This window comes from Mycteria americana, chromosome 4 (assembly GCF_035582795.1).
Source record: "Mycteria americana isolate JAX WOST 10 ecotype Jacksonville Zoo and Gardens chromosome 4, USCA_MyAme_1.0, whole genome shotgun sequence".
In the NCBI taxonomy this organism is placed as follows: domain Eukaryota; kingdom Metazoa; phylum Chordata; class Aves; order Ciconiiformes; family Ciconiidae; genus Mycteria; species Mycteria americana.
In genome coordinates, this window is record NC_134368.1 from 71883457 (window position 1) to 71910123 (window position 26667).

Below are 26667 nucleotides of genomic sequence, written 5' to 3' on the forward strand. Positions count from 1 at the left end.
ACAGCTGCAGTTTCCATCATAATTCCCATTCTGATTTCTGCTGTGTGACTGAGTCAGAGCTGGGCCTGCAGAGAAGGCATGCAGCCCTCCTTGTACAGGTCCCATGGAGACCTCCGTCAGGTCCACGCAAGGTCAAATCCTTAGTTCTCCTTAAACAGACCATCATACTAAGTTGCAGAGATGCAGGCTGTTGAAAGTAGATGAGTCAAGACCACTTAGAGTGTGTTTAGTTGACTGAAGAGGCATCACAGGCAAAAATAGAGAAGGGGGGGGGCGGCAAAAATCTGCGTAGGGTCACAGGGTGTCTCTGTGTCAGTTGGTGGCCGCCTCCAACGTGTGCAGCAAGAGAGGAGCTCCTTCTCCCGAGCGCACGATCGAGTTGCTGCTGCTGTGTGTAAGGCCTCTGGCAGAAGTGCACGGTAGCGCTGTGAGAAACGACAGTGCGTAGCGCCGGTTATGTCGTACCCCTGACAGAGTGCGGACCCTGCTCCGTAGCACCAATAGCAGCAAGCACGGCGAAGCAGTTAACCGAGGGTCTCCAGGCGCTGTCGGGGCGGCGGGTGCCGTGTCGCCGGGATTTCCAGAGATGTCTGGGAAGGGAGCCGGATTCCTCCCCGGTGCAACAGCAGTGCCGCTGCCGCGCTCCAGAGCTGCCAGCTGCCAATGAAATCTGAAACCCGGGGCTGCGTCTGAGGGCTGGCCCTGGGAGGCCGTTCCAGCCTCTCGTACTGTATATTTACGCATTCATACACACAGAGCCGCTCTCTCTAACTTCTTGGGCTGCTCCTCGCGCGGCGGCTGGGATTTCTCGAGGAGGTACGGTGGGAGCGCGGAGCTCCCGTGTGGTGGTGGCAGCCCTGTGTGTGCACAGATCGTCTGAGCGGTTGCGAGGGGGGGAAGGAGAAGAAACGTGTAAGTGCAGTGAAGCTGAAACAAGCTGTCACTCTTTCCGAATTTGTCTTGAGAAGCCACCGCGTTTATGGGTGACAATATTGACCCTGCTTGTGGAAGGTAGGAGTTCTCGTCTGGGGCAGTTTTGGAGCTCTCGCTGGACAGGGTCACCACTGCAGCTAAAACCAGGGTAGGTAGCATTGATGCGATTTTTATCTTGGTGGCAAAACCATGTGGTCTTTGCAGGACAAATAATTGCTGTAGACCAGGAAGCAATGGCAGCAGCTGTCTGTGTGTGTTACAGCTGTTCTTGTCTGCCGTGGGGGGTGTGTGTGTGTGTGTGTGTGGAGGCATCTTGTGTGCTGTTATTTCTTAACAGTGTTAAATACTTCATAACAGGATTCCTTTTTGTTGGTTTCAGGGGTACAAGCAGAGTATGTGTCATCTGACCACTTGTTGGCTTAAATATAAGTAAAAACGCTTTGTGCTTTCTGCAATCTCCATCTTAATGTTCATCTTTGGATTTGTGATGGTTGTCTTAAAATCTTCCTCCTTCTACACAAATATCTGTAGCAGGCTTTCAGAGCTAAGGTCCTCACTGGAACAAACTTTACAATAAGGACTTTGATTCACAATCACAAAAGAGTTAGGGAATCTTCAGTGGATTTTTAGAGCTACTGAGTGGATTTCTTTTTAAGATAAGGGAGTAATTGTCTTCTCTCTTTTTCCTCCATTGGGCTTGTATGGAATATTTATCTCTTTATCTTTCTTAACAGCAACATGCATGTGGGGGTTTTCTTCTTTCAGCAGAGCGGAGAGTAGTAAATAATTCATGTTTGATGATGTTAGAAACATTTTTACAACAGATGACTGGAAATAAACAGCAGGGGTTTTTTAGATAGGTACCCTTGTCCTGTATAGGTAGAAATAAGAAACCAAATTAATTCCCTGTGTAGCATAGTGACTTCATAACACTGAATTTGTCTAATATTAATCTGAATTCTGTTTGTGTTGTTTGTCTCCTAGCATGGTTGCTGGGAGAGCATTATAACTTACTAGATCAGCAGGTATTAAGATGCTGTTAGGTTAAGTTTTTTCTGTTGCGGAGTAGTTCTGTACCTGGAAGGTGACAATAACTTCTGTACGTTCAGGGGAAAAGGATTCCCCATGAGGTAAGAATTAAGGGAGGGGGATTTATCAACACAAGGGGCAAAGCATCATGTCCTAGCTAAAAATCGTTTAAGTGGCATCTCATACTCACAGAAGGCACGCAGAGTTACAAGCAGAGGTAGAGAGAAGGAAGGACTGCGAGTCAAGTGCTTGTTTCCAGTCCCATGAAATTTTCATGTTGTGGCAGGTTTTGTTATTGCAAAAGGCATCTTCTAGTACATGATACAGTGACTTGTGTTAAAAATAAATGTGCTTAGAACTCGTGTTTCTTTGTGCATGGTGTCTAAAGTTATTTGTCTGCCTCTTCTTTAATTGTTGTCCTCTCTCTCAGCTGCTTTTTTCTTCTCTTGTTCTTTACTTGGCTTTCATTCTTTAATGAAATTTGATAGGTTTAGTTTGGAATAAATAGTGTGCCCACCAAAAAAAAAAAAAAAAAGCCCCACAGTAAGTAAAAAATGTAAAGCCATGTAGAAAATTCAGCTAACAACATGATTCTGTGTGGAAGGCACGACTTCTTCGCACTGTATGGCAATGCACTTCTGGGCACAAGTAGGAGTGAGGCTGTGGGTTATTTGTTTAAGACACGTGCCTCTCCTGTGTTTGCAGGCTGGTGCGTGAAGATTGCTTTTATTAGTGGTCATATAGCTAGGTTCAGTTTTCTGGAGATGGAGTTTAGAAAGCTAGAAATGAAGATGCCTTAAAGGAAATTGCCTCACGAGTAGTAGTTTGAACTCCTGATAAGGTCATGTCTTCAGAAGTAACTAGAATAGAAAACCCCTGCAAGCTCCATATGCAGCTATAGCACACAGGCATCTCTCAGGACCTTTTCATCTCTTGCTGCTTGATTAAATATCTGATTTTTTTTTTTAAACACACCGGGGGGCTTTATCTGTATTGGCTTTATCTGTACTGGCTTTATCTGTATTGGGCAGAGGGAATGCTTGACATGATTTTTTTTAAAATAACCTCCCGGAACAGTGTGTGACACTTTATCATATTGGGGTGGCATTTGTGTTGTGAACTGTGTTGTGGGTGAACGAACTGTATGTTAGCTTTCAGCCAAGAAGAAAAAGAAAAGGTTTTCTTCTCCTGGCATTCTAAAACAAGAAAAACACTGAAGGAGAATATCTGGTATAGGCTTTCTTCGTTCACTGTCTGGAACGTGGCTTTCTATAATGTTGAGGACTCCAGGTAAGACAAGTGGCTGATATTGTTGGACGATAAGGAAACACGCAGCTTTTTATGAAACTTGTTACTCCATTGCCAGTCTTGGGAGGAATAGAAACTTAAAAAGACAATAGAGGCCCAATTTCCAGCTTAGAGTCTCTTCCTACATGTAAGACTGCAGAAAGTGCTAGTGGTAAGATTTGGTCTATGTTAGTTTCTGTTATTACGCAAAGGATTTCAAGTTTCTGTTATTATGCATTAGGATTTCAAGCTAGAATTGTTTTTTGTAGTTGTTGCCTTCATTTATTTAGAAAACCTTGATTAGGTTGCTTTTTTTCAATTGGGGGAGAAAAGGTGGCTCAGTTCTATAGTACTCAAAAGTGTATGAAAATACCAGACATCTCAAAGATAGGTGTACTTAAGCTTCAGTGGCATAGCAGACATCAACAAGCCCTGTGTTGAGACAGATAAAGACTCTTCATCTGCAGAGATGTAATCAAAGGATGCTGAAATCCCAGCCTTATAGCAGCAGGGAGGGCACACGGCATTCGGTGGCAGCGGTACTGTGGGAGCCAGGAGAGGCTGCCTTGCCAGGGCACTGTGCGTGAGCTCCCAGAAGCAGCTGGATGGTGTTACAAAGCAGCTCGCTTTGATCCCTGCAGTGTCCCAACCTCAGTAGGAGAGCCAGCAGCTGATGCCTCCCAAGCGTCATGGTTTTGTCATCTTCTCTTAGGTACCCCCAGGATGTGCCCGCAAGCCAGCTGTGGCAGCCAGTCTATAGACAGCTGATCTTGGTATGAGGAGCTGCATGCTGAGAAACTTCTTCCTGTTCTGCAGCTTCTTGTACACTTCCTGACTTTTTCCTTCTACTTCTCTATTTTGCCAGTTACATTTGGGTGATCAAAGCGTGGATGGTAAGGACTGAAGCTGTAAATTTATTTTGGATTTGATTATGAATCCAAAATGAACCATAAAGGTCCTTGATTAGCTCTCGTTATAAGCCAGATCATTTATTTTCAAAAAATATCCTGTTTTGCTAACAGGAAGTCACTTGATAGACTCTCAATGATCTGCAATATATTCACTTGGTGTAATTATCATCAGTCTTAAATTATGTGCTTTACTGCTTGTTTTATTTTACTGTCTTTAACTACCAGCTTTGTTAGCTCTGGTTCTTATTAGCTCTTTGGATGTTTAATAGTCTTCTCTATCCAAACTTCTGCTCCCTGTAGAGTTACTATCTTATTCTTTACCTTCTTTTTGTAAAAGTGGAAAGTAGAGTTCCTTCATTACTTTCTCCCATTCTTTAATTATTCCAACATTTTTAAAATGGTTTCCTGTTTTCCAAAATGCTTCTAGATGTTTAAACACCAGTGCTGGAGGTAATACTTAGGGTGCAGTCCTGTGAAATCCAGATACGCAATGATCTTTATACTTTCTTTTTCCTTGTTAGTCTTGTGATGACACTAGAGATGGGGCTGTTGTGTTGAACAGGGACCTCGTTTTTTTCCTTCAGGAGGATGCTCTCAGGTACTGGCAGTTCTTCACAACTTGTGTGTCAGTTGAGCAAGAACACACAGGCTGGTGCACAGACGGCTGTCTGTCAGTTGCTTTTCCTCCTCATAATTAACGGCTTCCTTGGTACTTGTCACCTGCACCGTTTTTCAGTCATGATCTTTTTTTTTTTTTTTTTTTTCTTCCAAGACATTGGCTAAGCTGCAAAATAAGATAGTTCCCCTGGGACTAGAAACCACCTGCAGTATGATGCTTTTTTGTTTACTGTCATGGTTTTTGACTTATCTGTTAACTGTTTGAATTAATTTTGTCTGCCGGCTCAGCTCTTGTTTCATTGGGCTTTCCTAATGAAAATGTCATGCTCCACCAAGCCAGAGGCGTTGGAAGGATCACACGAGCTCAGTGCTTTTACGTTTAACAAACTTCTGTTGTTTACTGTTGTACTGGTTAGTTTGGAGGGGCTTTCATGCTCTATGGCTCAATGAGACAAACTTCAGCAACGTGTTGAATTCCTTGGCAATGTTTATATACTTTCTTTTCATGAAATACCTCTCATTTTCCTATATTTAGTTCTGTGCAATTTTGTATAATACCAATTATGATTAGTAGCTCTTCAGCGAAGACATTTTTCATGTCTCTTACTGCCAAGAAGTAACTGGTGTGTTCCTGTCGTCCTTTTCCCACATCTGCCTTTGCTTTTAGAGCAGCTTAAATTTTAACTGGACTGGTGTTCTTAGCCTGCCAAATTGAACAATTATGAAGTGTTATAAAAAGTAAAATGCAAAAACCCAGCCGTTTGCCTGTATCTGGGAGGCAGGAAGATCTCTCTAGATATCACTAATTGGGAGAACCAAACATGCTTTTTCCTGGGTCTGGGCCAAAATGTGTTGGCTGTTTCCATATTTTGATCTATTTCCCTGTTTTGCAAGGAGGTAAAGTGCTCCTTCAGTAGGCAGAGAAAGTAGCCTTCCCAGTTAATCCTTACTCAAATGACCTGACCTCAGCTCCAGCAGCAGCATCCTGGATTTTCTGTGCCTTTCTAGCTGTTTCTTTAACCTCCCCCAGCTACCACATCCTCTGTTGTGAGCAGAAAAATGTGAAGAAGGATAGAGGTCATACCAGGGGAGTTCCTTGCTGCCTGAAAGTGCTAGTAGTTTGCAGCTTCAGCTGGAAAAGGTTTTAAAAGGGGCAACAAGAGTGGTCAAGGACACAGCACAACTTCTGTCTGAGAAACAGCGAAGCAGGAAGGAACTTTTCAGCCTGGAAATGAGATGACTGAGAAAACTGCATTAACGAATGGCAGGGAAAGGGTGAGCAGAAGCCAATTCTTCCCTTATTTTCCAGTACAGGAATCCCAAGGTGTATCCAGGAGTGACAGTGGCAGGCTCAAAACAAATGAAAGGAGGTAGTACTGTGCACAAGATCTAAATAAGGTATAATTAAGATACACAAATACTTGCCAGAAAATGTTGTGATTAGTAAAGGGAAAACCCAGTTTTAAGGGATAGCTAGCCAAAAGTATTGTTGCATGCTTGTCTTAGTTATTCTGCTTGTCCCTGAGGTTTTACTTTAGTCACAGTTGGAGAAGGGATGCTGGGCTGGGTGGACTCTTTCTGTCCCATTGTAGCCATCCATTTGTTCAGTTTTGACTGTCTTTGGTTTGGATGTTAGTTATGTAGAGGGAAAAAAAAAATCTGGTATTCTGTTTGTGGCTTGATGGAAAGGAGCTGAATGACCACAGCAGACCATTGCTATACATGAAGGCTTGCCTTCTTCAGTTGGAAATGTGTGGACATAAGGAAGGATAAGAGCTAGTGTTGCAAAGCAAGTTGTGATAAGTCTTTGTGCTTTTGATTTTTAAAGATCACAACCTTGTTTCCAAGTAGTGCTGTGGGGATATGTGGGCACAATCTTACAGGATGAGTATTTAGAAAATTAATCACAAGAGTGGATCACATGAATTCAAGTGGAGCAGACCCCCTGAAGCATGCTGGAGCTTGCTCAAGTAGGGCGTCTTTCTCTACATACCGTGCTTGACAGTCGGCACTGTAGAGGTGGAAAAAGAAGAAGCTGAAGTGCTACCATGCTCCGACAATCTCAGTGTGCTAAGTGACTGTTTAGCAAATGGGAGAGCACTACAGTCAAGCGTGACTTAAAGTATGCTTAAGGCCCCTCTTGAGTTGCTTGAGAAAGAAAAATGATGCAGAGGCTGCAGACAATTAGCTTTGCTTCTCATTCTTCAAATCCTACTCTGTGTATCAGCCGGATGTGGCGACTGCCACCCACAGCCAAAATGGTTGGTAACTCTTTCAGTATTTTTATGGGAAAAAAATTTCAGTAAATCCCTAAACTACAATAGCTACAATAGCTCCAAGATCTTGTTGCTACCATAGCTGTGTGTATTTAGAACTGGCTACTTTAATTTAGGTGATTATTACTGTAATGAAGTGCTAATCATATTCACCTTACCTACTTGGGCTTGGACTGGGAAATAAGAATTGTAGTTATCAATATATAGCACAGCACATGATAAAACTCATTCTTAATGCTTCCTGTTGGAACATAACAGATCGGTGCAATTTGAAGACAAGTATGTGAATGCAGACATGTATCTAGGAGATTAAGACAGACTTCTGGAAATCTATATATTTAGTGATATCATTGCCTAATTATCGAAGTATTGTCTTGGAAAGTGGGCTGAGTAATTTGGGCTCTTAATGTTGTTGTTAAATGTGAGATAACGATGAAGGAAAAAGCTGTGCTGTACATCTGCTTATAATTATAAACTACCTACCATGGTATTTTGATTGTCCACAAGAAGTCAGAGCAAGCAGCCTATTTGCTGTATAAGCTTTTATATGGTGGAGCCTCTAGACACTTCCTTCAAGGGTTTGGGCTTCTGGTTGTTTTCTCTGTGTGTGTGTGTTTGTGTGACTATAGTGGGCTTGAGCTTTTACCTCTTACCCATAATTGAGATCAAAATTGCGTGTCAGATGCATGGATAGTCACTGTGGTTATACACTCCTAAGTGGTCTTGCAAAACACAAAACAAGAAATCCTGGATGCTAGAAAGAAATCTTATCTCTGGCAGTTGCAATATTTGTGCAGCTGTTCCCACAGATGTTTCTTTTTTCTTCTCTTTTTTTAATTTCTCCTAAGAAGCAAGCAAACTGACGGAGAAATGTTAAAGGGCCTGCCTGGAGAAAGAGAAAACTTGCAATGCCTTTTAGTTTGGAGATAGTGATATACCTTGTTTTAAAAGGACTGTGAATGCTTACTTTATGTTTGCAAGCACAAAGCCTGCTTAGGCTCTGTATTCAGTAGAGCTAAATGGAAGTGTCCTAAAATGTGAGCTTTGCAAATGGCCTTTGAGAGTCATAATCTGACTGTAGTAATTGGGGATCTTGATAGCATTGCTGGAACTCAAATTGATTTGATCTCAGTAACTCCAATGTAAAATTTGCTGAGTTTAGAAGCAAATAGGAAAAGTCCTGGTCAAAAAGCTTGATCTGACAGAGTTCTGCAGTGTGGCTAAAAATGAAGTTTCAGAATGAAAGCATAGTAGCAACCCCTCCCTCCCCCCAGTCAATAACTGATTTCAAGATTAGGGACTAATTTTGTTCATATGTATTGCAAAATACCATTCAGCATCCACCGTAAGACAGGTTTATTCACTGTTTTAGAAAAAGCAAACACAATTCCATTATATGGCAGTGGGAAGTCTTGAAGGTGCCATTTTAAATACAGTTCAAGTAAAAACTCTTCAGAAGTCAATAAATTAATTGGAATGTAAAACATTATTAACATTTGATGCATGATGCTGAAACCTGTTTTCCTCCTAGGAGAGTACAGGTCTCAAATTGGAATCAGTTAACTTCAATCTCCTGAAAGTTATAATAAATTATATTTAGAAAAAAATACATTTGAGATCTATGTCTTGATGCCAGTAGGCTTTCTTGGGTTGAGTTTTTCTCTCGGAGGACACAACTAAGTAAGCGGCAAGAAACTGTAAGAAGCCACATTGTAAGTAGTGTTTTTGAGTAACGAAAACTTACAAAAAACAATATATATCTTTCTGTAAGTAAAAGGGACCTGTTGCTTTTAGGTTGTTTAGTTTTCCATGTAACCTGTATGTGTGTGATGTCTGCTGCCTAGACTTAACCAGCCATGCTTCAGTCCCTATTCTTAAGAGAAAATCAAACCTGGCTTTGTGTATTCTAGTGAAAATGAGAGAGCAGCCTTAATCTCTGCACATAAATATATAAGGTGGGTAAACATCAGGGAGGGAGCAGAACAATTTGGTGATAATGCGGGAGTAAATTGATGTAGACTGTCCATGAGTGTGCTGGGATGAAAAAAAATTTCTAACAGACTAAGGAGTTCCTGGGTAGCCTTGGGACCTCTGGGTTGGGGGTGAGGGGAAATATTAAAATAGCTGTTTTGATCGTGCTTTTTCACTATCTGAAAGTAACTGTGTGGCTGGCTCCCATGGGGCTTCAGAAGATGGTCTTAATGAATTGGGAGGTCCTTTACTGTCCCACCTGTCTTTTACAGTTGTAAAAGAATAGTCTAGTCCCTAAACATGGGAATATTTTACATGTATTATAAGATGTGCCAGGGCAAAAATATAATGGGCAGCAAATCAACATGCTCACAGTAGGACCCTTGTTATTTTCACTGTGATGATTCTGTCCTGTAATGAGCTGACTATTAATTCATTTCTGGTAACTTTACTGATTTTGAAGAATTTACTAGGTTTTAGCATTGATGTTACAAACAATTCTGGTCACTTGCCATGATGATTCGACTCCTGATTTGGTCAGCTGTTACTGGTAGGCTTTACCACATTTAGAAATGGTTGTTGACTCTGCCCTTTGCAGTGGTCTGTGGGTCTTTGTATGGAAGTCGTCACGTTAGTCCCTTCAAATGCTGCCTTCTGCCAGGCGTAAGGGGAGAGGGAAGCTTCTGGGAAGGAGCCAGGGGGCAGCTGTGATGATGACTCTGTAAAGTGGAGAGCTTGGCACAGTTTCTTATGCACAGCACTTAAAGTATCTTGCGGTTGGCTGTCGAGTCCTCTCCTGTTTAATATGTGCTGAATTTCCTTGTGTACCTCTTGCACTCCTGCTCTCAGCCTGAGCTCACAAAGCTTGCAGTGCTCTCGGCTGACACCAGGAAAGGACTAAAGCAGCCGGTTGAGTGTGCACCACATGGCACATTCAGTGTCAAGACTATTTATCACATCAGGAGATTAAGCCGTCGTGCAGCACTGCCATACAATGCAGGCTCACGCAGCTCCCGATACCTTTCCTTGGCAACCGGAAAAGTGCAGAAAAGGAGTTCGGCATAGGGGTGATCGTCTTCTAGCATTAGAAATAAAATCCTAAATGCTGAGACTCCCTTCAGACATTTGCATTTTATTTGATGGTGTCACTCCTGGAACACTGCTTCGGAGATCTTCATCTCCCAGCATGAACAAGAAGGTTGTGAAAAGTGAGTTTTACCATTTCTTACTTTCGTAGGGACTACTAGAAAATGCTATCTTAGCCAAAAGGACATACTAGTTATTGTTAGGCTGTATATGACTCTGCAATAAGTATTTTGCACCTTACTTAGGTGTCCAGTAAGTAATGATAAATTACTGTACAATACCTGGTGGAAATATTCAGTAAAGGAAATAATTTCTAGTCTGTGCTGTTATACCAAATGCTGAATGAACCCAGGACAATAAAACAATAAAGAAAAGGTCATGCTACTACAGAGGTGGGGGAAAAACTGGAATAATGGGATACAAGCAGTGCTACTGAGAGATTTCAGAGGGACATGCCTTTGCAGTATTTCAGTTTCTTTTCTCAGCATGTGAAAAACAGGCAGTTATCACTGAGGTGTTGCTGTGGACAGGTAGGTATGACAGGGATCCAATTTCACTTGCAGACCAATTGTCTGATAGTGCTGCTGGACTGCTAAATTGTAGGCAGAGCAGTTGGGATGTGTTGATAGATGGAAATGTGGCATGAGGAGCTAATTATTTCTCAAATGACTAGTCAGAAAATTTTTGCTTTTTTTTTTGCCTCGGAGTCCATTAAAAGCTTTCACCTGCCATTTAGCTCTCCCTTATAAATCATTCTTACCTTGAGACAAGAAGGATCCTTAGGTTTCTGCTTTGCAAATACAGAGCTTCTTATGCCTCCTCCGGCAAGGGCAGGTCTGTGTGCTGCTGGGCTGTGCACTGAGCCTCCAGCCTTGTTGGAGGGGAAAGGAAGGGTCTGTGTAGAAGCATTTGTAGTTTGTAACATATATTTTGTAGGAGGTTATGCTGCTCAAAATGCACAGCTGGCTGCAAGCCTGTGGTGTCCCACGAGCTTAGACTTCTGAGGAAAAGTTAGCTTTGATAACTTTGCTCACCATTGTGGCACTGCGCCATACATCATTAAGGAGCTGAATGCCCTCCTCTGCTTTATAGCTGCAGTGTCTTAGTAAAGCTGGTGGGATTGTTTGGGTATAGACAAAACCAAAATTGAGTGTCTGAGGCCTGTGATACCAGTCAGTTATGAAGATACTTTAAGTTAGGTCATACTTATTCTCTAATGCCATAAAATATCCAACAAATCTCCATACAACATGGCTCTTGGGGGGAAAAGAATATGGTAGCTGTGATAATGTTTTTTTCACTCAATGGTTTGATTTTTGAGCTGCAGGAATGTTCCTCTTCTTTTTGTGCTTTCTTCTTGGAGAAAAAGTTTAGCATTTTCTTCTGAATCTTGGGGGTGCCACATGATGGACTACTGTGTGTGTGACAAGTCAGTGGGCCGTTCAGTTTCCTCTGTCATTTACCTTAAATAGAGAGCTCTAATGTGAATACAGTGTCACGTACCTTACTGATTCATAGCCTCATTGCTCCTTTCATCCCTAGCTGGGGATCAGATGTCCATTGTGACATAAGGTTTGCACGCATCTTATTCAAAGCAGTCTTGAAGTACTCAAAAAATCCTGTGATACTTCCTGTTAAATCTACACCTTTCTCTCATGGAAAACTTCTCTTTGAATGTTACTGAGCTTTATGAAGTCCTGTTCTTTAATATGCGTGGTGCATACCTCCTCTACATCTTTATGTATTGAAAGACAGTGTTGTTTTCCATTTTCAGTTCTCTAACTTACAAAGTCTAGGGTGGAAAGGCAGATAAGATAAAAAAGAAACCTATTTTACTTGAAGAATGGTCCCTGTCTGGCGATTTTTACTGTTATGGCATGCTCACATAAAAGAAAAAGTAGACATTAGCCAAATCTTCCACTGAAGGAATATTTAATAATATCAGCAAGGTAGGGCAGTCTGGGATTCCCTGAAAGAGCTGCTCTTCTGCCCATCTCTTCTACCTATGCAGAATTTCTCTGTTTAGAAATTGTGACTTGCAGTGCCTACAGCTGAAAGTCTTGCATTTACCTGCCCCAGTGCTTTTGAGAATAAGTAAATAAGTAAGACAGAGTAGGTTTTCTTTTATATCCCTAGATAAGATTTATTCTTGCCTTTGATCCACCCTTTCATGATTTCAAGCAGTAAAGAGGTAATGTTGCCCTGGAGAATAACCAAAGGTATATAGGAAATTGCCTAGAAGCATGGAAACCAAATAGCAAGCATGTCTAAAATCTCTCTGTACAGGGAGATTACTGACAGTTTCAGCCAGTATGTGTTGAATATTGGCTGTGGTATGACAGTACAGCTGAAAGGATGCATGCAGACTTATGGATGTTAACTTGGAAAATATTAAGTGTGGAGCTGGTGGTAGCAAAGTCCTTTTTATATTAGTGTGAAGTTAATGTCTGTGCTTAAAAAATAGGATGAAAACTTGAGCTCAGAAACGAGCTGTGTGTGCTGCTGGAGGTCTGGAAAAAGTAGATTTATTTGTGTGTGTGTTTTCAGAAGCACGCAGAAGCACAGCTTTTTGGCATCTGCTGTAGATGACTAGCAAGGAAAGGGTTGAAGTCTTATTGCAAAAACAAAAAGGTGATTTATTTGAAATGTCAAATAAATCGCAAAGCCTAATAGGCCTGTTAAACAAGCTTCTTGGTTTGGGTATGTTTAAAAGCAAAGGAGGCTTGAACAGTTCTTCTAGTTTATAAACTTGGATGCCTAGACAGATTGCTTGGAAACTGATATGAGCAAATAGTTTGTTCTGAGACTCATTGAAAGTGGAATAAAAAGCAACTGTATTTTTTGGCTAGTCTGTCATTTGCAGAATTTTTGAGGGTAATAAGGTAGGAAAAAGTAAAGTAGTGTGGAAATCGTGACACGATCCTGTAATTTCTCCCCCTTTAACTGGCCGATTAAAATTTTACAGAGCTCTTTAGAGAGTGTTTTTAAGCTGTAACTTGTCATATTTTTGGTGGTGGTGGTGGTGCTGAAACACCTCTGCAGAAAGACTGGGTGTTTTAGCTGAAAGCTTATGTGAAAATATATTAGTTTTGACCAAGTTGTCATCAAAAGGTCACTGAATTCCAAGATGGTGTTGGTGAGATAGAAGGTATTCATTTGCCATCCTGGGACAAAAGAGCACAGGGTAAAATTGCTGTTTGTTGGAGTGATCTGAATATTTTTTTTAATATTACAGGATTTTTACTGACCCTGTTTTTTATATATATATATATATATATATATGTATGTATTCTATGTCATATAGTATAATAAAATTGTCAGTTCCATTGGTCTAAGTTATGTTAGAAATGAAAAACTAATAATGCTTTACTATTAAATAGCATCTCTCATTAAGGCCTTGGTGCTCTATTGTAACATTAGAATGGCTGATTTTTTTGGTCATGAATTTTGTGAAACAATAAAGGAAGGTGCAAAGGTTGAAAAAATTTCACATGGTAGGTGTTCTAGAGATGGGAGAATAATACTAAAGCCTCTGAAGTTGGGAAATGGGCAAGAAAGCCTTGATCTTAACACTTGTACACTTAGGACAGGATTGAATTGACTTGATAAACTGGTATTGTTCAGACAAGGAGTCCATGGGCAAAGGAGGCAGTGATTTTTCTTGCATGTTTTGTTTCTTTGTAGGTATATCAGAGCTACTTTGTCTTAGAGATCCTGAAAACATAGTCCTAGATCCATTGCTGCCAGTTTCTGCTAGTGGCATCTAGGCTTAAATTTGGCTTTGTGAGTGAATTACAACTTTTTTGTTTGACTTGGCAACATTTCAACAGCTAACCAATGGAATTTAGATGTTTGTGATTGATTCTTGATGCCATATCACTGTATTTTTTAACATTACATATTTTCTTATGGACTGTCTAAGAGTGCTTAATTTTCTAGTTGTAATGTTTTTCTACTGATTTATCTTTTGTCACCCATTGGTCTGTGCTATGCTAGTTTACTCTGAGAAAAACCTTGTAGAATTACCTTGATTTGCAGGGAGATAAGTGAAGTGTCTGCAAAATGATGTGTAGAGTGGAGATCTACAAAGTTCTCTGCTGAAAATGGATTGTGGAATCTGGAAAGCATATTACAGGAAAAATAAGACACTTCAGCCTGCCTCCTTGAGAAGTGCTGTTGAATTGTTTTAAACATTGTTATTTTCATTGTCCATACAGATGAGAAATTTAAATGGAATAATGTCATTTGCAGAGCTGGGAAAAAAAAATCTCCATGGTAGAAAATCAATAATTGACATGGCTCTCCTAGCTTTTGCACCACTTCACTTTACCTAAGCTGGCACTTATTCAGTGTATTTGCTTCTTGTTAATAGTCATGCTTCATGTCATTTTGTAGCATGAATGTGTGCCTCTACACAGCTGTTCAACTTTCTAAGGCGTTTGTGAAAAAGAAATACTAAACGTGAACAGTTTGCAAGTGTTGCCTTGCAAGAAAATAAATTCTCTCCATCAGTCAGGAAACAGACACTGTATCATGTTATTGATCACAACCATCAAGCACAACCAAGCAAAATAGTGGATTTTATCTCACTGTAGAACTCAGGAAAACTTTGAATAATATAGGGTGGCATTTTACAAAAATGCTGCGTTAATTTGAGCATTTAGGGTGGGGGAACAAAAAGTTAAGTTATTACAAATGATTTTAAGTGTTTTAGTGCCTTGAGAATTGTCTTAAATGTAATGGTGAACTTGAAACTGCTGCTTTTTTTGAGCAATGATGAAAATGAGTCCCCCATCATTTCAGTTAGCCATCCATAATCTCATGTTCTCACTTAGGATATGTTGCAATGTTTTAAAAGCCACATAAATAGGCTTAAGCATCAGCAAATTATAAAGTATGTTATGAATGATTCAGTGATTTCTCAATAATTAATTTAGAGCAAAGGTCTTCAGGTTAACATACTTTTTTGCATAGTTATGCTAATTTTGCTGTGGTTTTTTGCAGCTAAAAGGGATAAGCTGTTAATCAGAAAAGTTTTTTATCAAAGTACAATGAACTCTCGTAAGCTTGTGTGATGGCTGAATACAGATATGCTACAATAAGAACAAATTTTTATCATTCTTCTTGACAGCCAGATTTTGACTGGCCCCTTTGTGGGTGTGCAGTATCTCCTGAAGCCCAATAAGAAAGGCAGAAAAAGTATTGCTGAGAAAAATGCAACACATACCAATAAAACATGAATCAGGTAAACATAGTATAAGAAACAAGTATAAAGCCAGTAGTGAGTTGAAAAATGTGGAACATAGTTTTATGGTTATTCCAGTTGTTTGTGTCAGTCTACAAACTGAAAAAGGAAAACTTCCTGCAAACAAAGTCATGTAGTTCATGGAATAAAAATTACTTTAATTGTTTACATGTAAAAATGTTTCATCATTACTGCTGTTTTGTCCATCACACGTCCACAAGTTTGTTCATATGCTTAAATCCTTGGTTTTGACCTGTACAGGTAGATGCTGTCTTAGTAAAAACCACTGTGAAAATAGGAAGATTTCTTCACATACAGTGGAAATAATTAGCAGTGAGGTATACTAAGGTGTGTTTTCCTGAACTGCTGTATTTTCAAAAATTCACATTTAACATTTTGAGCTTGATGTGAAATCATGCAAAGCTCAAACCATGGGAAATCTGGAACAATTGGCAGTAGCAATACTGAGAAATCTTTTGACTAAACAGTAAAATAAGCATGTCTTCAGAATATACATTTTGTGTTTATGTAGAGGGTCCTCATGAACAGCTTTGGGTTTACGAAATCGTAGTCATCAAGACGATGAAGGTGTTTGAATACTATTTCGAGTATCTTTTTTTAGTACAAATTTGGATGAAGGCGTAGAGCATGGAAAAACTGAACTTGTGCCAAATGGTGTACATGCATTTCTGGCTCTGAAGAAATGGTTTGATACAGGAATAGTCCTCACTGAACACTTCAAGGCTTTTGCTGGGCAGTGGAAAGGTGATCCTCGTTTTTGTTCTCTAAACGAGGGACTATCTACACACTTAAGCATGCTGTGGGAACGTAACTGATGGTTTATATTGCTGCCAGTGGATATTGCTGATGTACTTCCTAAGCAGCTGACTTGCTTGCCTTAGTGAGCTGACATTTATCATCTTCCCCTTTAAGTTGTTGTTTTTCTCCTTGGTGCTTGCACCCTTCAGAAATTTGTGGAATGTTTTGTGTTCTTTTCTTGGCTGTCATGGTGTCAGTCCAATCAAATGCTCATCTTCATTCCTCTGCCCTGAATGTCTTCCAAGTTGTCTTTGTTGTTTCCAGTAGAGAAAAATCAAACTCTGTAAACAAGCTGATGATATGTTGATATGATGTGTTATTTTCCATATTGAACTGGAAAGCAAGTTTGCAAATAATTTGTTATATATTACCACTGTTAGGGAACTGTAATGAAGAAAGAGATCTATGTCTACTCTGTATTCCTTTCAGGCTATTTTTATCAGAGAAGGCAAATTGTATTTTTCAAATGTGAATCTTGCGAGAAATAAGCCAGAGTTGCAGTGTCTTCTCTGTTCTTTGTCCATCAAATGTGATTCTTGCAGTTCTCATGAGGATCAAATAGTCTTATAAATATTAAAGGCAGGTTTCTATCCAAGAGCAACCACTTCACTGCCTTAGGATAGGAAGGAAAAATCCAGAATAGCTTTGACAAAGTCTGAGTTTTGTAAATTGTTCCATCACTTCCAAATTACCACTATCAAGCCTTTTTTTCAGGGATGCTAGGACAGCTTGCTAAGGTTTTGCTTTGCGGATTCAAGCTTTAAATACATCCGGGGGAAAAGGTTTGTCACAGGGCTACTTGTATGGTAGGTTCTTATGAAAATCTAGACCATGAGGTGAATTATGCCAGGATGCTCCTCAAGTGCCAGACGTGAGATATCTTTTGGTGTACCCCAGATTCCTCAGCAGTGTCTCAGGAAATGTCACACTGCTGCGAGAGCTGCTTATGGCCTGCCTTCCTTACAGCAAACGTGAAGTAAAATTCCCTGGTGAACCATAATAAAGATATAAAGCAGCTTTATTCTGGAAGACTGTGTTGAAATCTATTCGTCTTAGAACTGGTTTTGATTTTTTCATTCCATTGTGTGCTATGCTGCTTATCACGGGCTTTTTGGTTTTGCCAAGCAGAAATTTGCCTTTTCTTCTGGTTTGGGTTTGTTTTTTATTATTATTTTTTTTATTTCTAAACTGTAATTCAAATAACTTGGGATTAGAGTTTAGCACAGCTAATGCATATTTGCCAGAGAGAAGAACTGGAAGTCATGTTTAAAATATTTTGCTTTCATAATATCCAGATGTGTTTAGACTTCCTTTGTCTGTCAACTGTGGTGACGATGTCTCAGTTTTCTTCTTTTCCTTTCACTTTGTGTTCTTCACAATTGAGTATTTCAAAGGATAAACTGTGGCTTAGTCCTCCATGTAAAGTGTGACAGAGGGATGTGATCAGGTTCCACTCAGCATCTGTTCTGAATTGAAGTCGTGTTCTGTCTGCACAGAAGAGCTATTGTTAAGTATATGTGTGTGTCACCTTTTCATACTGTTGGATTCCTATTTCTAATTGTGGTGCAACACTCCAGTTGGGTATCGTATTGAAGAGGGCTGGTCAACAACTTCCCAAAACACTTTCCCACCAGAAAGCACTCATTCATGTAATTGCAACCACTAGTGGGAGCTTATCATTTGCACGATTTTTTTTTTAATTGAAATACTGCATTGCTTGGTTTTGAGAGCATCTTGTAAACTAGTGTCTAATGTAACAAATAATATACTCTGTGTTGAGTTTTAAGATATTAGGATGTTTCTGTAATCACAAGTTTCAATGAAAAGTAGGACTCAGATTCAAGTTTGAGATGAGAAAATATTTAGAAAGGGGGCGGGGGGGTCTTGAGAATGTGAAGTCTAAGGTTCAGTACTGTCTGGTAGGAATGTGGTCATAATTGCACTTTTAACAGTCTTAAAATGATGCTATTCATCTTCTCAGGAGCAGTTATGCATACTTGAGCTTGTACATGGATTTGGCAGTAAATCACATACAAAGATTTATTACTAGGTATCAGCTTAAAGTGATCACCATGGTAAATGTCTGTTTCTTTGTTTATATTGTTGTTCATTTAAAATACTGTATAAATCTTGCCTCTGTAATACTGTGAAAGAGCTGCCATCTGACAACTCTCTCTTTTTTTCCTTTCCTACCAGTATCTCATTATCTTTTAGATGCAAAGAGCTGGTTGTGATGTTTTCTTCAGACTTTGAATTGTCTCGTGTAATTTCTGTGTGATGGCACAGTAGCTTTAGGTCCTGGATATATAGCGTCAGTGATATGTTGATCACTAGGTTCATTTGTCCCCCTTACAAAAACAGATTTATTTGGAGATGGTCTTATCCTCACTTTATGATGGCTTTGGGATTGAAAAGATTATAAATCAGGCCCTAAAGTTACCACTCAGGTTGTGGGTCCCAGTTCCTTTTCTGTCCTTGTACTCTGGTTATATCTTGCAGAATTAGCAGTCCGGAGCAAATATCACTGGGAGAGTTAGATGCTTCTCTTAAATGCTTTTTTTCAGACGACTCCTACAAAATAGCTGGTAAATGTTTCAGGGTTGCAAAACCAAGTAAAATTGAGAGGTTATGGCTGTTCCGCTTTGTGTGATCTCCTCTTCTTCTTCTGTGCATTGTTTTTCAATGAAAACTCCTTCACAAAATACTCTGATGGACCTCTGTTGCGCCATTTTCTGCACAGATTTGTGTCCCTATGGCTGTGGTAGATATTGTCAGTCTTGTTACAGGACCAGCAAATCAAAATGCCCTCTTGGTACAGCAGACAGGTCTTTTTGGTTGCCAAAAATGTGTATTCTTAGCTCATTCCCCTTCTTGGGAAAAATGAACCATATAGTATGGACAGGAGCATTTTCTTACACTGTTCTTCACAGTGTACAACAGATCTGTAGGAAGGGGAGGGACAGTAGGTGGAGATTGGTTTTATCTTCTCCACTGCCATTTGAGAGAGGCAGGTGGAGTTTTTCATGACAGCCTTTGCCCTACCTCCCTTATATTTCTCAACTGTTGAACCAGGTGTAGAGCTGTTAAAGGTTCAACACAGCTGCACAGCTGTGCCAGTGTTATGCTTGGATCACCTGTATGGGTGTTTGTGCAGGAAAAGCTGTGTGACTGAGCAGTAGTAGTAACTAAATAATTACCTAGTAAATTCCTGGGAATGTATTTTGCTGGTCCCAAAATATTTACAAAGGGAATGTTCATTTGCCTATTTTGAGCAGAAGAAAATACATTGAGGTAAATTTACAGAAGTACTGTTTAAGGGGAGGGGGCAGGGGGAAAGGAGATGGTTTAAAATCAATGGTTTTAACATACACACTCCTCCTCCACGTGCAGTTTTTTGGATCCAGAAAGTAAACCTAGGCCTCTTTCCCATTCGTACTAGTTATTCAAAATGAGAAGCTTTATAGGTTGTTCAACAAGCTTTAAAGAAAAATGTGAATGGTTGCAAGTGAAATTTTTCAATTATTTGCTTAGTGAGTAACAGTAAAAGACATGTCAGATTTTTTTAAAAAAAGTAAAACTACTGACTGGATCTCATCCCATTCTGCCAAAAGAAAACATCGGTTGGTGTCATCCTTAGGGGTCCTTAGGGATAACTTTGGTGCAATCTACAGTGATCTGATAATAGTGATGAAAATTAAGTAGTTCTCTTGGTGATTTAGCTCTACATATCTTACACTTAGCTTTAAAACTGGTTGTATTCTTCAGCCAGTCACAGTAATTAATAATTTTGAAAAATATGGGCTGTGCAGGATTTTGGATGCTGAGACACTGAATAGAATCTCATCTGCTCAGTTTTGGTGAAATATTAGCCAGATCCTTAACTTGTTACGGGGGAGAGGGGGATTTCAAGATCAAAGAGGTGGTGTGTCTCAGAGCTTGTTTCTCTCTAAGATTTTGCAGGAACAGATTCCAGTATTTCCCTGTCTTGCCAACCAGTAAAGCAGCTTGCGCGGTTGCGAGCTAGGTTAGCTACAAATACCTGTTTATAATTCATCATCTGAACTATGAATTTGTAGAGGGGCAAACCTGAGAAAGTGAAATGATTGACCTTGTTTTGATTCATACCAGTTCCTTATGAAAATTAACCTATAAATTCATTCATACATTTTAGATAAATTAACTGAGCTGTATTTCCTGCATAAACCATAACATTGTACTGGATGAATTAATTAATGAACTTATTTGCTGAATGCATCCTAATCTGCCCAACCTGAAGATGTTACTTGATAGACATGCCATTTTAAAGTACAGTTTCTGACACCATCTGACACTACCATCATCCCTGATCAGGCCTTATTGTTCCATTTTTATTTTATCCATTGCAAAGTATGTAGGGCTGAGCATTGCTTTTTAATGCACTTGTAAGTTGTAGTTTGCACCTGCTTTATAGACCAAGGAATGTTATAAAGTTCATGTGTCTGCCTAAAAACAGAGTATCCCAGAAACAGAGACGTAAAGCAATAACTTTTTGACCATAAGTGAAAATTTCGCCTGTAGTACAACTCATGCTACTATGGAGCATACTCTTGAAACCCTTTTGTAAAAACTCATCTTAGAGCAACTTTCTCCCTCCTCCCCAAAAGCCTAAGCTTACCTGGGCTTAAATTGAATTTAACTTCTCATAGTACCTTGCAGGCTGGCCATCTTCTCAGAGTTTGTATTTTTGCTGGTACGTGCACAAGCTTGAGCATGTGTGAGTTTCCATCGCAGCAGTTGGGTGTGCTGTCATTTGGAGCAGTAAATAATGACAGTTAAGATAGATACACTGTTGATAGGACAGTGCTCTAGTTGTGTTCAATACTATAGATGATGTAAGAGTGGAAAAGATGTACGTAATACCCAAACAGATTTGCGGTTTTCTTTTTCTGGAGCCAGCCAGTAGTGGTTGTACTTGCCTTCTTCAGCAAATTTGTTTCGGAACGTATTCTTAATAGAGATAGTTGCAAGAACCCACATTCCCTGCATAGGCAAAATCTCAAAAAAAAAAAAAAAAAAAAAAAAAATTCCAGTGGAAATAGTGTTTTGATGGAGGTTCCAGCTAATTTATTCATACCTGTCTTGCAATTGGAGTTGCATGAAAAGGAGGAAAAGTTGACAATGCTGAGGTAAGTTTTCAACAGTACTAGAACTGAAGGATTTTGGAAATAAACTTACGCAACTTGTTCAGTAGCTGTACAGAATCTGCATCAATGTGAACAGGATATCTGTATGGCTAGATCAGTAATACTAGCCATACTACATGTTTTACTCGTGTGAATAGTCCCAGTGAACTGTATATGTGTCTAAGAAATATTTGACACTACTTGACACCAAAGTGTGTGTATGCTTGGAAGTGCAGTGGTAATGGTTGAACTTTCAGGCTATTCACAAAATTTTTGTAGCACTTAAGCCAGAAATAGCTGCTCCTTTGGAGAAGTTTCAAACATATTCTGTGTAAGGACTAAAGCATCAACTTGTAGGATGGATAGACAATTTTCTGAATAATCAGCAGGTACTAGAGAAAGGTATCACATGAAAAATTTACAAGCTGCTCCCAAGAGTCAAAACTACTTACTGCAGACCTTACAGATCAAACTAATTCCTATCAAACTATGTACCAAAGGATGGAGCTTTGGAAGGAGAATTCGTTCACCATTAAACAACTTGTAATGTGTAGAAATATTTTCAGAATGGGGAAGAAACCTGGGAAGCTGGGATTTAAGTGTGTGCTTTTAATGTTTTGGATTCAGTCAATGTTATGTTAGTATTCGACAATAAACTAAACATTGAGAAAGCTAAACATATACCCTGGTTAAACTTGTGTTTGCTGCCTGCAACACCAATTAAAAGAACAAAGCCACCTACACATGGTGGAGGGAATGGCTTCTTTTCACAGCTATAACCAGAAGTTATATTAGCAATGGACATACAGAAATGTTCTTTCTATGCTGTCACTATTCAAATAATAAAATGAGCAAGGTTTATATACTGGTGGCTGAGACTGAGGACTGCAAGTGCTTGTGCTTTCAATTTCTCTCTTGGTTAAATATCTTGTAGGCTTTGGTCTGTCTTGGGGGTGTTGGGAAAGTGATAGATTTAGTCCTTTGGTCTTGGGTTTCCTGGGGCTGCCAGTACTGAGAGGTGTACATTCTTTCCCCTTTTGTCTAATTTCCTCCCTTTGAAGTGGAGATCAGGCTTCCATTGAAAGCAGAGGTTGTCCAGATATATGACACATGAACATCTGACTTTATTTGAGGGTATGTGAAAGGCTTTTATTACTTTCTTTTAACATTTCTGTCTCGTAATATCATCCTAAATCAAACTATGAAACAAAATCATAGTAGTTACCGCCTAGATTCCCTGTGTGTTGTAGAAAGCTTAATGCTTTATGTACAGGATCTGTCAAGGCCTAGCTGAGATTTCAGCTGCATTGTCTTCCATATGTTTGGAAAAAAAACTTCATCATCTGCATCTAATTTAGCAGAGAGCTGGAATGCTGGAAACATATTTTTGTTCCTGATGAAATATAACTGCAAGTACTTTGTGAGTGAAAGCATCAAATTGGAGTTGTTCCTCTATTTGTGTAAAGTGGAGAGGATTTCCAAGTTCTAGCTGCTTTTATCTGTTTGTAGGTTATGGTCCATATCTTTTCAGTGTGGCCTGAGCCTAGAGGGCTGCAATGTCAAAGTCATCAGGTCAGCTGTGGTTCGGTTTAGCTCTTGGTGTAGGGTAGAGGAGCCCTCCTGCTGCTCAGCTCTTGCTGCATCTATTTGTGTGATGATCTAAAGTCCTTAATGAGCTGGCTGCTCCTGTAGGTTTCTCGCACATAGTAACAGAAGACACTTGAAGATGTTTGATATCTTAATATCTTGTGCTTAGACTCTTCAGCTGGCCTTGATGCAGAAGGTAGGTAGGTGGTACTGATCTATTACAGTGCCTAGTCACAAATAGCAACTGAATTAACAATTTTATTTTTTGTTTTGCTGAAGCATGTGGCAAATTTCATCATCCTAAGAGGTGAAGTGAGTTGGTGCTTGTAAGCATTGGTGTGTTTTGTATGTATTTTGTCCAGATTCCTTTACCAGCTTATTGCCAGGGAAGCTGAATTTCCACAAACAAAAGAAGACTGACATCTGTAAGGTGTGCTTGATTGTTTTTCTCTCTATTAATTCAGAAAATTTTATGTATAAAGCTGTTTTTTATTTCTTTGAAACTTCCAGGGCATTTGACTGTTTTGTTAGAAAATGCAAGGTCAAAGAACCATTTTTGATGAGTCTTGCTGTTTACTCTAATAGTTCTGAAGCAGCACCAGCAGTCTTACGTCTTCTAAAAGACAAAGGCCTTAGGAATAATTGAAAACAAAAAAATGAAGAATTAGAAAAGCTTTTCCAGAGCTAATGTGAAAAAAGAACTTGGGTCACAAGACAATAATCAGGTCATCTGTTCTGCAAACGCCCTAAGTACGAAGTTCTTTGTGTTTTCTAGAAAACCCAATTGTTGCTGCAACTTCATCCATTATTTACACTGGCTAATCTGTTTTTCTAAAAGATTAATTATATTTTTCCATTCGTAAAGGTTGAAATATTGTCTTGAGAACCATTGTGTCTATTGGAAGATAAGTTGAAAAATCTTACTCTGTCTTTATCTGTTCTAATTAAACTTGGTTCCTAAATTTAGGTAAGTGATGAATCAAGGTGATATAAAACAGACAACTTTGAACAAAAATTTCTTCCTATGGGATTGATAGCTAGAAATTTTATCTTCTAGCTTAGAAGAACAGAGTTAACTTTCAAATCGTTATCTTACCAAGAGTAGATGAAAAAGAGTGTAATTATGGTTGCAGATGCAGAGAATAGGGAAGAAAAATTTTCAGAGAAAAGATGCAGGAAAATAAAATTAAGTTACTGGAAGAATAGATTAATTTCATTGCCTTACATTGGCTTTTCTGCAATGTCTGTTCTAGAGGTTGGTTGTAAGTATAATTCCTTGGGAAAAAATTGTACATAATTGATAGTTTTAAAATAAGAAAATTTGCGGTTGTAGCTTTTACCCAGCTCTACTGCACTGACTTAGATGTGGAATAAACTGTGGTGCTGATTACTGTATTTCTTTTAGCAGTCACCTCACACAATTCATACTTTCCAGAATGCACCTCATTCTGCAAAAACCAAATCCTCAAACAATCTGTACTTAGGGAAGTAAGGAGCTGCTTGAATTTGTGGGGCACTGATTTAAACTTCTGTTGGTTTCCTGCACTGATAAAATATGTTGCTTTTGAAATGCAGGACGGTGTTGGTACAGGTTATAGATAACCTGAAGTTTACAAGTGAGGGGGAAAAAAAGGTGTCCTTTCCTTCTTTCTAAAAAGTATTTTTGAAATTACTATTTTGACACGTGCTGTAGATGACAGAGGGGAAAAAAAATTATTCTATGAAAGGAATTTTATTACGTCCTGTTTTCCTTAACTTGTAGCCACCAAAAAGAAGGGAAAGATAAGACTTACATATGCATTACTCAGGGCTACAGAAACTCCTGGAAGAGCAAAACTGCAGGAACAGGAGGATTAATTGGTCCTTGAACAAAGCTTGAAACTGGATACAGTAACTACCATGTACAAGTTGCATGAAATGCAAGAAAGGAAATAAGCAGTTCAGCTAATAAGAAGAGATTAATAATATGGGTAGGAATTGTTGTAAAATAGCACTTAGGAATCCTGACATCTCCCTTCCTGAGGACAATAGTGTGTAGAAGATATACTTAAGTGCAAGGAGCTACATTGCATTATATTTCTGTTACTGTTCTCCCTCTTTTTGTCTATTCAAGAGATGGATTGGAGTATGAATTAGGTCAGTGCAATTCTATTTTCTATCCTTTTAAAACATGAATCCTTGTTCATACCATTTGATTTGTGATCAAGCTTCTGTAATTTTTATTGTTATGGGCATTGCATAGCAAGTATGTCCCTCCCAGCTTTATGGTGAGGTTATTAGTCTGGGAAGGCCCTGTTCATTCTGATGTGGAAGTGATGTTCTATGTGTAGGAAGGCCTTTCTGTTGTGTTTCCTTCTTTACTTTATTATTCTGTGTTGTTTACTGATTAACATTGGTTGGCTGATTGTATGTATCACAGAGCTGTTGTGGTTTCTCATCTTCTGATGACAATTTTTAAAGGACTGGTGTCAGTGAAGGGGTGAAGCTTAAAGAGCCAAAAGGAGAGTCACTGGGAGAGGAATGCCTATTTGTCATGTTGCCTGAAACTGCTTTTCCACTTGAGGTGCAAAAGGAAGAGCAGTCTTCATCAAGACCAAGAATGTACTTTCCTGCTAGTCAGGAACAAGCTAACCCCGTGCTACCACAGAGGCAAGGACCTCAGCTGGCAGCACTGCTAGAGCCATTAGCATAACAAAATGACCAGATCAGCCTGGTGATCCTAGTACTCAAACCATGCTTGCTTGGCAAGTTGATGACTGTTGCCTGCTGTTAACTTGTATCTGTAATATCCATGTGAACATGGTTACTTTCTCTCATCTTGTAATTTATTGCTTCTGATGGCAGGCTGAGAATGGGAATGAGTTTTATTGAGTCATAATTGAGGATTTAATTTGAAGGGAGGCAGGGGGTAGGGACAGGGATGACATAGTGTTACTAGCTAGCTGAGCAAACTTGTAGGTAAGTTACAGAGACTGTCTTGACATTAAGAGCGCAATATTATGTAACTTGGTCTCCAAGCATCTTGATGTGTTAGCATGATGACTGGTGGCTTTTGGCAACTCCCCAAGAAACTAATATCATACAAGAGTTATCCTAACTTGTTTGTTTTACTGTTGATTTGTTACAGTCAGCAAATTTTTGAAAGATGAAAAAAAAGCTGAAGTGTCACGAGTAACTTGTATTGTTACAAAAAGCAAATGTGTATCTTGGAGATAAGCTGGCATTGTTTTCAGAGCTAGTGCTGAAAACATTTCAGAATTAAACACCAAGTATTGTAATTATAGGTGTGAAGAAAAGGAGGCCTGTGTTAGTGAGGAAGAAACATGCTTTGTTTAATATAGCACTGTATGTTTCTGGTAGCGCTACAGAGATGACCCAGATCCGGGTCCATATATACTCCTTGCGACTTCATACTGTAGGGGATGAGCTCAGTTAAAATGAGTGGTAACACAAATAACACTGAAGTAAATTCTGCATGTTTAGGTTTGTAAAAAGCGAAGCCCCAACAATGAGGGTTTTTTCCCCTTTCACACACAAACTAGAGAAATCTGTTCATGGGATTCACGTTTCAAGGTGTACTTGTCCAAAGCAGTAGTTGCAGGCTTGTGAAATCACAGCCATTTACATGGGGAGAGAAAGAAAGATCAAGAAAGCAGCAGTGCAGAGCAATGATGTCCGTATAGAGAGATGGGCTATTTTTGGGGGGAGGGTGGTGAGGCTTCTCTGTTGCTTTGACTACAGTA

The 26667-nt window shown here is 39.4% G+C and overlaps 1 protein-coding gene across 1 annotated transcript in view; it reads left to right on the top strand.

The window, feature by feature from the left end:
• The first annotated feature begins 981 nt into the window (after window positions 1–981).
• ARHGAP24 (Rho GTPase activating protein 24) overlaps window positions 982–26667 on the top strand; it is a 222005-nt gene continuing 196319 nt past the window's right edge. Inside the window, exon 1 of the mRNA XM_075500847.1 lies at window positions 982–1081. The gene's annotated coding sequence lies outside the window, so the exon portion shown is untranslated. The remainder of the gene's footprint in view (window positions 1082–26667) is intronic.